Source organism: Syngnathoides biaculeatus, chromosome 17 (assembly GCF_019802595.1).
Source record: "Syngnathoides biaculeatus isolate LvHL_M chromosome 17, ASM1980259v1, whole genome shotgun sequence".
Lineage (NCBI taxonomy): Eukaryota > Metazoa > Chordata > Actinopteri > Syngnathiformes > Syngnathidae > Syngnathoides > Syngnathoides biaculeatus.
This window is the reverse complement of record NC_084656.1, coordinates 13976039-13992012: the sequence shown is the minus strand read 5'-3', so window position 1 is coordinate 13992012 and position 15974 is coordinate 13976039.

The following is a 15974-nucleotide window of genomic DNA, read 5'->3' as shown; positions in this document are numbered from 1 at the left end:
AAGTTTATCTTAGCCCAAGAGAATTCTTTTCAGGCTTTGCGGATCAAATCCAAGAATGAAGTGAGGAAGTGATGAGGGAGATTTACGTTTCACAACCCCACTGCAGAATGTAATGACTGCCAGTTTAACAAGAGAGAGAGAGGGAAAAAAACATCAGCAACCTGTAAAAATAATGAAAAAACGGTGGGTGAAGACTTAAATGCACGTATTAAAGCAAAGAGAGTAGAACACTTTTTATAAACAGTGAAGTACGCTGCGTAAACACAATGTTACATTATTTATTGAATATACACTCCAAGAACTTCAAAGTGCTGAACCTGACCCAGCCTGCCGGTTATCAACATTTAATCTGGTTTTATTACAAGCCTGTTATACGGTCCCACAATATTTCCTGCTCTAGTTGTATACGGTATCTTAGTAAATCCTACTTTTAATTGATTGTGCTGTACTGCCAGGAATAGGAGTCACAATTATATACAGTAGAGTTGCATTCCCAAGCTGTAAAAGACATGTCTCTCATCGTTTCTGCATACGAGGTGTGTCAGAAAAGTTTCAGGGCTTGTGTCACAAAAGAAATGTTTCAAATACAAACTACAGGATTTTCACTTTTAAGTAATCCCCATAGAGTCACTAACACGTTCCTGGGCTTTTCTGCCACGCCTTCATACACTTCTGCCAGGATCCTCTCTGGCTCATTCACACTTGATGTTGTTCATCTCTTCAAAATGTGCCCCCTTGATGACTCCCTTGAGCTTGGAAAACGTCGAGGGGTGGAAGAGGGGGTAATCCCATTTGGGCAGCACGGGTGAGTAGGGAGCTACAATGTTTCTCAGTCAGGAACTGTCAGATGCTCAGAAAATTGTGAGCAGCCATGCTTTCATGGTGAACCAGCCTGCCAAAACCTTTGCTTCATTTTCTGCATTGAACCAAGAACATGAAGCGGGATTTGAAGGCTTGTAGTTTGGGTTTTAATATAACTGACACCAGTCCTGGAAACTTTTTCACACCTCATAACCAATGTGTGGCTTTGTGCATCAGTATTTATAAGTAGAAGTTTGTCCTGTTAAAAGATGTGTCTGCGAAGGAACCCTTTTATCGTGGTAATGTGGCCTGCAAGGGTTCAGCAAACGTAATGCTCCTTGTTTCATAATTCGCAATCAGAATAAATTAAGTTTGTAGCTTACGTTATGCTTTATAAAATGAAACAACTGGTGTTAAGAGATACTTGCTGGTTGCCTTTTGTAAAGATGCTGCAGGTTTGTTTTCCAGTCAGCCCCTCTACACCCATCAAATGCTCATCCCAAATTCACATTAAAAATAAAAATATATCATAGGTGAGTTGCGTCATGCAGGATTGGTGTACAGTGTAAAAACTACCAAACAAATCATGAATTTTCAATAAACTAAGCATGCTGCGGATTTACTATTTAATTTCCCAATTACTGTCCATTTCTATGATAGATGCTGTCCATCAATTGATTGAATGCTTTGGCCACTTAAACTAGACACTGTACATCAAATAAATGGCTCCTTTTATCCAACATTCCCAAAACATGGATGTTAGATTAACAGAAGACTTTAAATTGCCAAAGCTAGAATCGAGTTTCAATGGTTTCTTGTTTATAACTCCAGCAAAGTGGGTGGAGGGTTCTTCTCGCATTAAGTCATCTGAGATAGGCTCCAGCTCACCTAAAAAAATAACTAGGACAAGAGCAAAAGAAAATGGATGGCTTCAGGTTTTAACTGAAGCAAATCACAGAAGGGAAAGTTTGCGATAATTTTCACAGACACTGGACAACTCGTACACTGAATTTACCGAGAGCATAAATGTTTGAACACAAAAGCAAAGATGTTGGCTGCGTATCTAGTGATAGCATTTGCCACCAAGGAAAAAAGAAAATCTCTAAATCATCTGTTTCAGTCCTCGCAATGTGACTAGGGACTAATGGGTATCACCTTCTAAATGTCATTGTGGAGTAAAGAAGTGAACATTTTCAGAGTCTCACTTTGGCTGTATTGTTCAAGCAGGGCTGCCTATTATATGTAACCAACGGAAACAGGAACAGGAACAATTATTTCAGCCTTGAACTGAACTACATTACTGAAACAAGAATGAAAAGAACAGATAAATATGAACTGCTCCTGTGAGGAAATTAAACATCCAACATCCCTGTTTTTAGTCTACTGAGATTATGCTCCCATCTGCAAAGTGAAACGACAACGCAGCCCAAGTTAACATTTTTCATTCCTTTTAAAAAAAATGAAGAAAGTTAAGGAGAGGCTGTGTGCTAATGGAGCAGCCATTTGGATGCTTCTGCATTAAAACATGCCTCATAAAGTTCAAGGCCTCCGAGCACAACAGAAATAGTTTCAAATTTACCACAGTCACAGGCAAGGTAGCTCATTTAGCCCCTCATCCCTTGGAGCCAGTTATGACTCAGGCAACAGTGTAAACTGTAACTTCTCCCAATTTGCACAGATGCTTCTGGCTTATTGCTTCATTATATCCATCCTGCTTGTAAACCACAGTGAACTAGAATAGTGCTTTTATTTTAACATATAATTACTGACAGTGCAAGCAGCTTATATAAACGTTTTCCGTTTTGAGTGTGTCAACATGAAATATTTTATTCGGTCTCAAGACACTTCATTAGGTACACGTGCACGGTCACAGAGTGGTCAATGTAAGAGCTGCATGAAATGGTCTGTCTTTACACGGACAAAAATATTCAGTATTTACTGACCTTGCCAAAGCGGTAATAATTCCACTATGGGTGAGCATTTAAATCTGGGTACCAGCTTCCCTGTGTAGAGGTTTTCCAGTTCTTCACATGCTTAAAGTGCGGGTGACATCCCTATAAATATTCTAAAGTAGATATTGTAATGAAAAATACATATAACAGTATTAACTTCAATGTCTATACGGGAAAAAAAAAAGTGAGCGGAGAGCGCGTCATCCATGCGCAAAGTTGCGCAATTGAGTGTCCCTCGACATCCAAGTGGTCGCCATATTAGTCGCGTCATCTGTCCTTGACGTCATCATCACTTCCGCCGTTTAAAACGCGCAGTGCCTTCTACTATGGAAGCTGAACAACAGAGATATTCGCATTTTTCTGACGCCCCTTCTGACACCGAAGCTCTTTTCGAAAAGGACAACACCACACAACCGAGTGAAGTTACCGGGGCAATATTACACTGTTTCGAGCCCTCAGGGAACTATTACACTATTGTTTCGAGCCATATTCAGATGATATCCGATCACGGCCATGCTGCCTCCCGTCCGATCCACTCCCGCGGCGGAGATGAGCCATCGCGGCTCATCGCGGCCGGCCGGTGTGGATTATGACAGAGCCAAGCAGTGCTGCTTTAGTCACATTCGAGCCGGAGCACTTTATGAGCACACGCGACTGAGTAATGCATTCTCGGATGGCTTCTTCAGAGCCGCCCCCGTCACAAAGCCCGACGTGCAGCCTTCGCGGAAGATGTGACCGCCGAATGCGGTGCCTCAGCCGGTGTGGCTGAGTTTCGGCCCTCCATGCTATATAAGGAGGGGGTGGAGCCGAGCTATAATCCAGGCTGAGTGAGACATTATTGGCTGGGCGATGCGCACATTAACACATTTCATACGCGGATCTTTTGCTACGTTATGAAAGTGACCGATTACGTGGTCTGCCCCAAACAATTTTTTTTTTTTTTTTTTTAGTAGCTCTATATACTGTTATTTGGAACCCACAAAGCTCTCATCCGTTGCACCCGTGCAATCCATTTTTCACAACGAACAGGGTCTCTTTCAAACTTATGAAGGGTAATTCCATTCTGCCAAGTGTTCAAGCAATGTCCAGCAATGCAATGAGCCAGCATTTTGGCTAACACGAAGGAACAACGAGCTACCTTCGCAGAGGTAAAACTAATGGAAACAAACGAGTCCATGACGGGGCGCCACGTCACTTCCTGCTTCTTCTCAACAACAAATTCCTGAGAGGATTTTCATGGCGGGAGTTACAAAAAGCTGTATACGTCAAAATCATGTTTTGTGGTGAAAAAACACATGGGATATGTTGGCTGTGGGTTTTTCAATAATAATATACCAAAAATCATCCGTTTGACGACACTTGACCTTTAAATGAGTGCTCTCAAACTCAAACTTCATTCCAAGTTCAAAAAACATGTATGCATTGTTCCGTGAATGGGTGTTTGTCAATGGGAGCTCTGCGATTGGGTGGCGACTACTACAGATTGTACGCTAGCCTTTGCTCAAAGTCAGATGGGATAGGCTGTAATAGCCTGCCTGCGACCCTAACGATGATAAGCGGTATAGAAAAATCAGTGAGCGTTGTTGTAGTTAAGAGTATAGAACTGCTCTGCTTTAAACAGAGCTTTGCACTTCTCTTTTTTTACTTGTCTTTGTTTACACTAGCAATGGGGAAAAATTCTGGTTTACAGTCATAACAGTAAATGTACCAGTAAAAATAATCTGGATATTTTCCTCAGTTTCTATACACATACTGTACATACAACTTAATGATACTTGAGCTGTCCTATCTGATTTCCTTCTGAATTAATGAAGTAATTCAGAGTTTCACATCAACAACAAAACTATATATTAAGGGCTGCTGATCAACAACCAACCAGTTATTGACTCACTGATCTCAAAAAGCTTTTTGCTCCACTTGGTTTTATTGGACATAAACAATGACATGCCCATACAAAAAATATACAATACAATTTGGAAGAGTAATAATTTGATAGGAATCTCTCCTCTTTTCCAGGTTCTATACCTTCAGCTTCCTTTCAGAGGATATCAAAAAAGACTCCAAAATCTGAAATACAGTTCACAGAGTAGCATAGAATCTATTAATGAAAAGGAATTGTGAAGTTCCAATTGAAATAACTTCTTAAAATAACTTCATACAATCTGCTTCACTCAAACCGGAAGCAGTAACAAGAACAGAAGAACCAGGACCAAGTAAATGTTATACGCGTTTGATGTCGTGGCTTCATCCTGACATTTGTGACTTAACGTCTTGCTCTTTAATCTTTGTGGTGCTCAAAACTCTGGTCTTTGCAAATGAGTGGAAATAACGAAAATATCCTCAAAAAGTGTTTTCAGCCTGGAGATCAGATGTTCTTATGATCTACTCATCTAAAAAAGAGAGACCATCATGAATCGTGTGATATTCTTCACTGACAGTCCTTTGGATGTGCTTACGTCATGGGCGCAGCTGCTATAACCATACACACTGTGTGTTTTGCTTCATAATGATACAGACAGCCCGAACAATTCCAGTCTTTCAAAACTTTGTTTTCAGTGGACATTTCAGCATGCATCTTTTTTTCTGAAAGCCGTATCCATCAATAAGTCAGCCACAGACAAATCAATGGAGTTCTGTGAGTGTTATTGGGACAGATGGCTTTTCTTTGGCTTAGAGTCGTCCATGGATGGCATTTCTGTCAGTTTGTGTTGCAATGTTAAATCTCTGTGGTGTAATGCTACAGAACTACAGTTGAAAACTTGGGTTTGTAACGCCCACACACTGAATATAGATACATTTATTTAATACTGTATATGAGAGCAATGCCATGTTGGAGCCACTGCGAAATTGACCTCAATAGCAAACAAGATATTTTATGCCCACACATGCCAAAATGTGTTTTATATCCTCATCCACTTTTATCCATCCATCCAGTCATTGTTCCGCTTAATCACACTCTGGTTGTGAGTAGCCGAGCTAACTTTGGATGAGAGGGCGGCGTAGACCCTGAACTGGTTGACAACCAGCACAACATGACAAATAATCATTGACTCACACACCTGACCAGTTAGAGCCCTAAATTAACCTACAATGGAACTTTTAGGGAGGTAGGAAGGAATCACAGTACCCAAAGAAAACCCATGCAGGCGCTAGTAGCACACACAAACTCCACACGGGAATCCTAGAGCCCGGATTTGAACCAACAACCTCTAAACTGTGAGGCAGCTGTGCTAACCAGTCGGCCTCATTCATTTTTATTCAGCTCCAAATAATTATGAGACTTGAAAAGGTTATAATGTGGCTATTATTAATTATTCACAATATTTCACATTGTAGTAGTATCTGACTTTAATTCAGATATTAAAAAAAAAAAAAAAGACTGCCAACGGCACAAAATAAAATAGGCCCAAAGGAGTAATTATTGGTCTCCTTGCCTGAAGAAAATCCAATTGCAGAGGTTTTGACTGGGTTATAAAATAAGTTGAATCATAGGTTTGATATATAAATTCATCAGCATTTCCTAAATTATATGAATTATATGAATCTCTGCTGTCAACAACTGTCAGCAGTTTGTCTGCCATGCACACTTTTAAAATACGTGCATGGCTTTGTGCAGTTGCTCTGTATGTCAAATGCCATGAGAGTTTACCATCCACCATATTGTATAGTTATTCGAATGTGTATGCGGGTCACCAGTCATGCATTTCTCTAAAGTACCAATCCTCTCACTTATTCAGCATTCTGTCAGAGAGAGCTGCGCGGCAGAATTCAATTTACTGCTCTGCATAGCTGGCTAAGGGCAAAGAATGTCGCCTTGGCTGTTGCTTATAAATATGGATTTAGCACACACTGACTCCTGTCACAGGGTTTTGGAAAGCTCCAACCAACTTACGTTAAGAGATTGTCATGTGTTTAACCCAGATAGCAGTGGCAAAGAACATTTGCAATTGCTGATCAGAGCTATTAAGAAACTGCAGATTACTTTAACACAATGGGTCAGACTTCGCTTTTATGTGGAGGGCATCTCCCCACTCGAGCATATATGAGCATTAAAGGGCAATACCAGAAATAATCAATCATTGTGAGGCATTAAACCCAGGACAACTTCAAAGGGATAACTTCCTCCTGTCTTCTTCGAGTCCTTGTCCCTCCAGCAGTTCCGAATAATGGAACGGAGTCCTTCGTGAGTACAGTCGTACTCGGCTACGTCATAGTATCATGGGCCATAGACAACAGGTAACAAAATGTTTTGTTGAGTATTTCCCTAGGACTTCATTTGTGTCCAGAAAGTCAAAAGGACACAGCTGTATGCTAAGGAAAGCTCTGAGGAAAATCATATGGGATGTCAAAACTACACAATCAAGCACCTATGGAGCATAAGTTGAATGGATTCAACTACCCGTCTCCACTCACAAGGACATTGCAGCTCATCGGTTTAGCCAAGTCAGCAAAATCAAAAACATGTCATCATGATATCGGTCATCTGAAATAACATTTGATAGGTGATGAGTCATCACAAAAGGTAGTACAAAAGTGGAGAGTACAGTTTAATTGCCATTTATGAGCAAAAGCATTGGATCGCCAGCCCATTACATCTACAGGAAAGGTATAAAAAATAATTATTTTTTTATGGTCAAACATTGAAGTTGAAATTAGTTCTAAAATTAATCATTTTGCAACACACGATAAGGCTGAAACTCGGGGGAAGCTAACAATAGCCGCCCATAAATTATCAGACAATTCTGAACCTGTGTATGGTTTTTCATAGCATTTGATTATATGTCACCGACAAAACAGAATATGGTCCTCCAAGCCAGAAGTCATATGTGATTAATCATGACTTGATGAACAGTACCTCAACTAAATGTGACAGGCAACAATGTTTCACAGGGCATTCAGACTCCCAGAAAAAAAGAAGAAAAGCTCGGTGACCTGTCAGCAAATCGGTTAGCTTCTCTGAATTCTATTTAAAATTACAAATCATATCCATATCCTATATTTCTATATATAAATGTATTTATATACATTTTGCCATAACTCGCCAACATGACCATCTTATTTTGCATCATTGTCCATCGCCATTTTTCATTTGTTCAATTCAACGTAATACTGGCTCAGACGTTGCTAGTGTTCACCCCATGAAATAGGAAATAAATACTGGAAATGCTTAACATTCATGATTGCCAGCCCCAACTGTTGTGCAGGTCACACACCGAATAAGATCATATTTAGAGCAAGATAACCCCATTTTAGTGAGCTTCCATTTCCACTTCCATTTGTTGTTTTTTCATCCAAAGTTATGACATTGTTAATGTTGTCAAACCATTTGAAGCGTATGATATGTCATAGGCATGAGTTAAAGAATGGTTGAAGTATTTTGGTAGATGTTTTTGTAGTGTGCCATGTCTCGCAGGCATACATAAGAACTGATTTAATGTTTGTATTGAAAATGCAGATTTTTGTTTTTAAGGATGCTGTCTGTGAATTCCAAAGTGGTTTTAGCATCTTAAATGCTACTGCTGCTTTCCCAATTCTGACACTCATTTCCTAGCTGGTCTGTTCCTCCTATTTTCCTTACAAACATTCCACTATATGTAGGTTGGGGGGGGGGCGCTGTTCTCCTAGGGCCAGGGGATGGAGGGTGGCGGAGCGTTTGGGGCAGTGGTGGAGGGGGGATGCCTGGGGGCATGACATTGGGTCCCTGCAGCCACCACCGTGTGGCCAGTTGCTGGGGTCCCTTGGGGGGCGGACCACACTGGTTGGCGTGGAACGTGTCCTGTCGACAGAGTTGCTCTTGGGTGAACCTTGGGCCCGGTTCTGTCCTTGATTGATTGGGGGTGAGGGGGGGTCCTTAGTCTCCTTGTTGCAGTCACAAGAATTATAGGACATTTCTGTCAGTCCTTTTTCATACAAAATGATATGAATTCGCTTGTATATGTCCATAGGCACACACCCCAGAGTAGACCCACTTTCACTGGGTATGGGACTACTCACTTATTACAATAAATAACTCATGTCAACGCAAAGTGCTTATTTATCCCCACTTATAATCTTGTTCTATGAACGTCTAGAATTCAGTCCTACCATATTTTGGTTGTATGGTCGAGTTCACGATACATGTCTTGTATGCTTCTTCTCCCATCCTTGTCCTGTCCTTTTTTGTCCTGTCCTTCCTTTACAGGGTGTATCACTACAGTCTAATGCAACATCCATATTTACTGTTTCTTTGTTGTAAATATGGAATGATTTATACATCTCGATGAAAATTCTGTTCTTACTCCCAATAAACTTCACTTAAAGTACTACAAAATCACAGAGAAACCACAGAAAGTCCACATTGATATGGTAATACTGTTCCACCATAAAGGGGATACAGAGTCTCTATTCTGCTTGCTTTAACAGCCGAACGGATGGCCACACACACAAAAAAAAACAAAGCTTACACTTTGTGCTTTGTACTATATTCCACTATTATCATCTTTCCATTCAGTCTAATGTTGTCGTTATTTAAGTTCTAAATTCTGAGCACTTTCGTTTTTCTTGTGCATTTAATCATAAACCCAACTGACATGATCCAGTCCGATTTATCATGCAACAAATTCTGGAAACACTGGGTAAGCAGTATACTGGGGGAGAACACAAAGTGTATTTCATGCATCCAGAGTAAGTGAGCTTATCCACATACATCGTTTTTCTGGCACTAGTATTTCTCTGAAATAATGTCAGCAAAAGTGCAGCGACTTCTATTTTCCTGCCTTCTGATTAATGATGTGTTCAGAGATGCTATTCTTGTAGAGGCACTTGTTTGTTCTGCATTGTTTGGGAAAGAGCTGAACAAAAACATTAACTTAAATTCCTTCCTCTCCTCCATTCTTTTGGACCACTCCAAATAAGATAGATCTAATATCTGCAGGTTGGATTAGTCATTCCTTTTTTTTTAATTAAGCGGACTGGGGCTCATTTACTGAACGACAGGGATGATATGGGTCTGACATGATGAGGGTTCACTTGTTTGAACTTAAGACAAATCTGGCTATAAAAGATTAATAAATGGATGAGGATCCTGGATTTACTGCCTTGATTTGACATTTAGTGTGAATGAAAAGTTGATTAGCTCTTGGTGTATGACTCTGTTCCGTCTGTGTCTCAGATTCTGGATATGACTAATGAGAACAAAATTAACCATCATGTGTCAGAGGACTCTTATATCCCAGTGTCTTCTTTCACTCTGCCATCCCTAAGATAGTACTTGCATAGTTTTGCAAACTTGCCAGTGGACATGGTGAAGACAGATCACTACAAATAAGATCCAACCTAGCTTATTCCAAAAGCCAGTACATTTATTTATTTATTTATTTATTTTGCTCCAGATGAGGCCCGTACATTAGAACAGAACAGAAAAAAAATGGGTATACCCATTTCCTTAAAAAAAAAAAAAACTGAGTTTGGACTTGAAAACATTGCCAAAGTCAAGTTGTGAATATTGTAGGGAAATCACATTGTGGATAATGGAGTAACAAATATTACAAATTAGCATTTAACTGCAACTAGGAGTACATTTACATTCTGCTTTAACAGTAGCAATCCAAATAACTCTTATGGCGCCACTTGAAGCACTGAAGATTTGGCTCCCGTCTGTGGTCATAATAAATATGATTTGCATTGCCTCCTTTCCATGCCTGTGGTGCGCACCTTTAAGCGGGACAGTAAGAGCAAGGACCTCTCATAAAATCCTAATTAATGTAATGTGTGAATGAGCAGTGGAGCCTTGTGCATGCTGGTGGTGATAAATGATTGTCCTCTCCAAGAGACACCAAAGGTGAAAGTTGCTTTTGAGTTCAGGTGGCCATGTGTGCCTTATTATCCCAGAGAAAATGGTGCAGAGACAGAGGTGCAACGTCTGCTGTGAAAAGCAATAATGAGGTAGCAAACGGTTTGCTTTGCAGCCAATCTTTTGTGGTGGAATACAACAGCGGCACTTTTTTGTTTTTGTGCAGATTCACAACAAGACACTTATATTGGCCTATCTGTTGTCACTTTTGACGATTTACTCTATTCAAGCTGAAAATTTCTCTCTTTTTTTTGCGTTTCCATATAATAGGACGATCAACTTGAGCTACGTGAGCAGGAATTTGCATGGAATCTTTGTGTCAAATTGATCAAAGTTTTTCTATTATTATACGAGTATTCATTTATGTCCCTCAAGGGGAAATTATACTCCTACTCCAATGTATACATTGTGTTGCACACCACACACACAAACAGATCACAGTTCAGATGCAGAAATGCAAAAAGAGAACAAAGACTGCAGCACCACTTGGGTTGGGGTTGTGGAGATGATGTTTTGCTAAAAGGAACCTCGACAGTGGCCAATAAGCAGACTATCTCCAACAACCTGCTGCCATTTTTAAATGTTTTTTTTTTCTGTTGTGGGTCTTGAACTCTGTCCTTCTGCAACTCCAAAGTTCAAGCCTGCCCTATTGATGATTCTTAGATAGCCGTGCACTTTAACAGTCCAAAATCAAAAGTAATATGATGTGAGCCTCCCGCAAGTGCAAATCCCATGATTACAGACTCTGAAAGGGTCTGACATGTGTGCTTGTTACAAGGCTTAATGCATTCAGGGTTCCCTGCTGATCTTTTGAGAACTCCCCTGGTTTTAGATCATTCCAGTTCCTCAAAAGCAGTCCATCAACATTCAAATCCAAACAGGACAACTGAATTCAAAACATCCATCATCTTGCAGAACTTGACTTGCCCTTTGCCTGAATTTATCAGCACGCTGAGCAGCTAGATGAGCTGGAGTGTCCACTCGAAATACTATCTAAAGTCTCATAAATCACTCCTCCAGAATCACCAGTAATTTCTTGAGCTGGATTATAGTGTAATACATGGAAGGATTCAAAGAAATACAGAATACTATATAAGAAACTATGACAGCTTAATCTTTCAACTATAGATAAAATGGTGAGGGGCACAGTGGACGACTCTTTAGGACATCTGCCTTACAGTTCTGAGGAGCCGTTTTGAAATTCACCCTTGCCTGTGTGGAGTTTGCATGTTCTCCCTGTGCTTCCGTGGGTTTTTTCCAGTTACACCGATTTCCTCCCACATTCCACATCCCAACATGAATGTTAACGATAACAACTACAATTAATGAAAGTTAATTGAAGACTTTAAATTGCCTGTAGGTGTGAACGTGTGTGCCAATTGTTATTTATTTATAAGTGTCCTGCGATTGGCTGGCGACCAATTGATTGTGTACCCCCGATGATAGCTGTGTCCAGCGTGACCCAGTTGACCATAAGCGGAAGAGAAAATGGCTAAATAAAACACTGACCACATTCACATAGACAGAAGAAAGTTGTTGGTGGTATTTGTGAAGAACTGTGTCCTTCCAGTGGCTCAGTTTATCCTGCTTTTTATGTTTTATTTTCACTTTCAGATTATTGACAGTGAGAATTTATGTGGATAGTATCGAGAGTATCTCTGCTTCCCATCACTGACAGTCGAGTGATATTTGTTCCTTTATAATCAATTTTTCTAGCAAGAGATAAGATTCTAATCTGGTTTGACTTTGAGCCCTATGTTCAAAATTCATTTCTTTGTCCTGATTGGTGATTGGAAAGGATCACATGTCAGAAGAGGACAAGTCAAGCCAACATTTTACATCATGGACTTTAGAGTCTCTTGTTTTAATGTCACTTGTAGAGAGATTAAAATTGACTTATATCCTCATTAGACCATCAAGGTGACATTTAACAAAAAAAAATAAAAACATTGAAAGGCCACCTATTTGCAGAAGAAGTATAAACTGAGATACTGTACATGCAACAAGACATTTAATAGCCATTTCTCAGCCAACCAGCCATCAGTATCAATGATGAGCAGTCGCACTGATGCAATTGCTTACTTTTTACTAAGGCAGCATCTGTGGTGATCAATCAGTGTGTGATTAAGAATAGGATGAAGCCCCAGTACAATAAATGTCACGGTGCAAAATGGACATGCTAGATGATTTCTATGCAGGAAGGGACCCAAAAAAAAGACCCCTCTTTAACCTGCTATTATCTATGCAATTAGGAAATGACAGGCAACCAAAAGGTTATACCCATAGATTATAACTTTAAAACAGAGTAAAATTCACATTCAGTATGCAAACAACACTCATCCAATTCAGTGATTTATTCTCTCAGGAGTGCATGGCCATTGTGGGAGATACAGCACCCTCACAATCCTAGTGAAGATGGATGGATGGATGCTGTTTTAAAACATTTCTGATACCTCGCTCAGGAGTTCGGTATCAAATTTTAATAGGATCGTTGGAGATAGGCACTCAGAAATGAAGACAAGACACACTTCTGGCTACCAACAATTGGCACTTTATTGGTCCCACACAGAAATGGTAACACAAGCACAAGCACAAATCACGCTGTATGAAGCTAAGTAATATTCAACCAGCTCTTAGAAGAATATCCAGCTCTTACCGTGCGCCAATAGGATGGAGAGCCAACACCCAAGGTAGAGCGAGCTTCAATACCGGCTAGGCGTCCGTACGCAACCTGCAGCAGACTCTACCGAGAGTATCCAAAGTTCTCCTTTTATACTCTAAGCGTGTGCGGAAGGAGGGGTGAGTGGCCAATTCAGCCCGCCTGACGCCACGCTATCTTTGTTCTTAACAAATGGCTTTGCTCAACATCATATATAACATAAACATCTTTTTATGACATTGCTGGTTATCCAAACATCCTTTTATGACATTGCTGGTTATACAAAGCTATTGCGAAACAGTCGAAGCTATTGCGAAACATATACGAAGCCATTGCGAAACATCTTTTAAATATGGAAAAACAACACAATATAATTATTCTTACTTCAGATGCTTTGTTTCATCATTGTGAAATTCTTGTAATTAAGAAAACTGAGAAAATATTGGCATGTTGAGCTATTAAGAGAAAGCTGCAGAGTATGTCTCTCTTAATACTTTGGTAAAAGAATTTTCAAGAAAATCGGGTTGGTTCAAGTCAAGTTCCAAGTCTTGTAGCATTCTGTGCAGTCTAAAGTCATCAAATGTATGACTCGAGTCTAAAACTTCACTGGTTTGAACTCAAACCTGCAAGAATAACCATGGATAGCATGTATTTATACATATATGTTAAAGGCTCCGTCACACCATGACGTTCTGGTCAACGTCCTCTAAACATTTCAATGGTTCTATTTTTCAGCGTTCTCAAACACAGATGACACATGTGGCATGTGATTAACGTGTGTTTAACGCATGACTTAAAGTGTGTCTAACGCACGAAAATCGTGTAACTGCGACCAAATAAGATACCCCTAAAAACCATTAGCGTGTGCAAACGCGTCATTGGGGCGCGACGAGCAATTTGTCAACGTAAGACGAGTGTGTTGAGCGTGTGACCAATGGGTGAATAATGACATAAAAACGTTTTGCTGCCCTGGAATTCTTACAGTGCAACCGGCACTAAAACGTTGGAAAGTTCATAGTCACTTCAGTTGTTGTGAGTTAGAACACTGAGCATCATGCCGCTAAGAAGAAAAAAAAGTTAGGGCGCGGACTTCAGCAACTAGCGCTGCTAGTAAGAAAGCTAAGCCTCTTTCATCACGAGCAATGTGTTTGGAGGAAAAACAACAGCAGGAGGAAGAGCACGTCCGCGAAGTCACGCACTATGTGACACCCCCTGGGGACCCTAAACACCTTGCAAACCCCAGTGAGGAAGGTCCGACAAAGAGACAAAAGAAGCAGAGAAAGGATTGCAGGATCCTGGACCGGGCTGTTGAGGATAGTCTGGTGGAGTTTTTCCGCGAAAACGAACTGCTGCTTTCTGGATCTTCCATAGTAGGTGCTCTCTACTGTAGCTTAATATTAAATGGACCTTGCTTTTACAAAGCATCGGTTTATATACCCATAAGCATGGAAGTTCGGGAAACGCTTGAATGACGCTCAATGGACACCAAACGACGTTCGTTTCACTTTGGTTACACGCTGTGTGCGCAAGGGGATTGTTCAGTGGGCGTTGACAGGTTGCCAGTGAGTCGTTCACTGCAAAGCAAATGATTAAGTAACAACCAAGTAAAGCTAGAGTTACGACTGACAGGCAAACGCGTGCAACGCTCGGTGAACCTGAGTAAAACGTTCCACGGATGTTCTTGAAAGTACTGCAGCGTTTAAAATTAAACGTTGATGAACGCTGGTCTCGGTGAGAACTTTTGTGCATGTTCAAAACTTTTTTTTCTGGACCGGCGTTCTCCGCCGATTCCCAACGATCATTGATGTTCACTGGCGTGGAAACAACGCTATTCTGGGGCTATCCCGGCGACCACGGGCGACTATCAACGTTTCCTCAAACGCTATAGGACACCGGCCAAAACGTCATGGTGTGACGGGGCCATAACACAAACAAAGCCTTAAGCCTGGATATAATCATCTTTGGTTGCTCCCGAAAACAGATTGTGTAAAACTATAGTTGCACATTACCTCAAGTAGCTGGGAGGACAAATGCGGCAAGTTATAGCACAACCAGTCACATGCAAGGTACAGGTGGTCACCGTTCAGCATACCAAACGTAAACCACATGATGCTGCTGAAGGAATTACCAGTCTCTGAATAATTCTATCTCATTTACAGCGCTAAATGAAAATTGTTGAAGTTTTCATTGTTGGAACTGTGCAAAAAAGATTCTGTGAAATTCCTACTGACAGATGATCACAGAGTGCTTTCTATCATTCCCCTCTCTATCACTATGTCATCATGCCTTTCTTCCCCATCACCAAAGAACCATCAGCCATGACAGATCATTGTTTTTTTTCCAGGGGCAAGAAAATGTCTGTCAACCTCAGTCTTCTTCCTCCCGCTCTCCATCTTTGTTCATTTATAATTGACTGAGTTTTTGCTTGGCTGGATTTCAAAAAGGCTATTGGACCAAACAGCCCCACTTGCTTGCAAGTCAATCTTTCATCAGAATTATAGGTTTTTAACAGTCAATGCATTAGAAGATTGCCAGACGTCAAAGACAGACTACAACAATGGACCAATTATTAGAACATCGGAAGTTATGCAACTAGACCTCAAATCTATATGTATAATTGAAGTATGAAAAAAAAGTTATTGTTTAGTGTCTTGCTTGTATGCAAAGAAAGTTACTGACCTTGCAAAACTTTAGTGTTAGAACTTTTTTGATTAATATATTTATCAGTTGT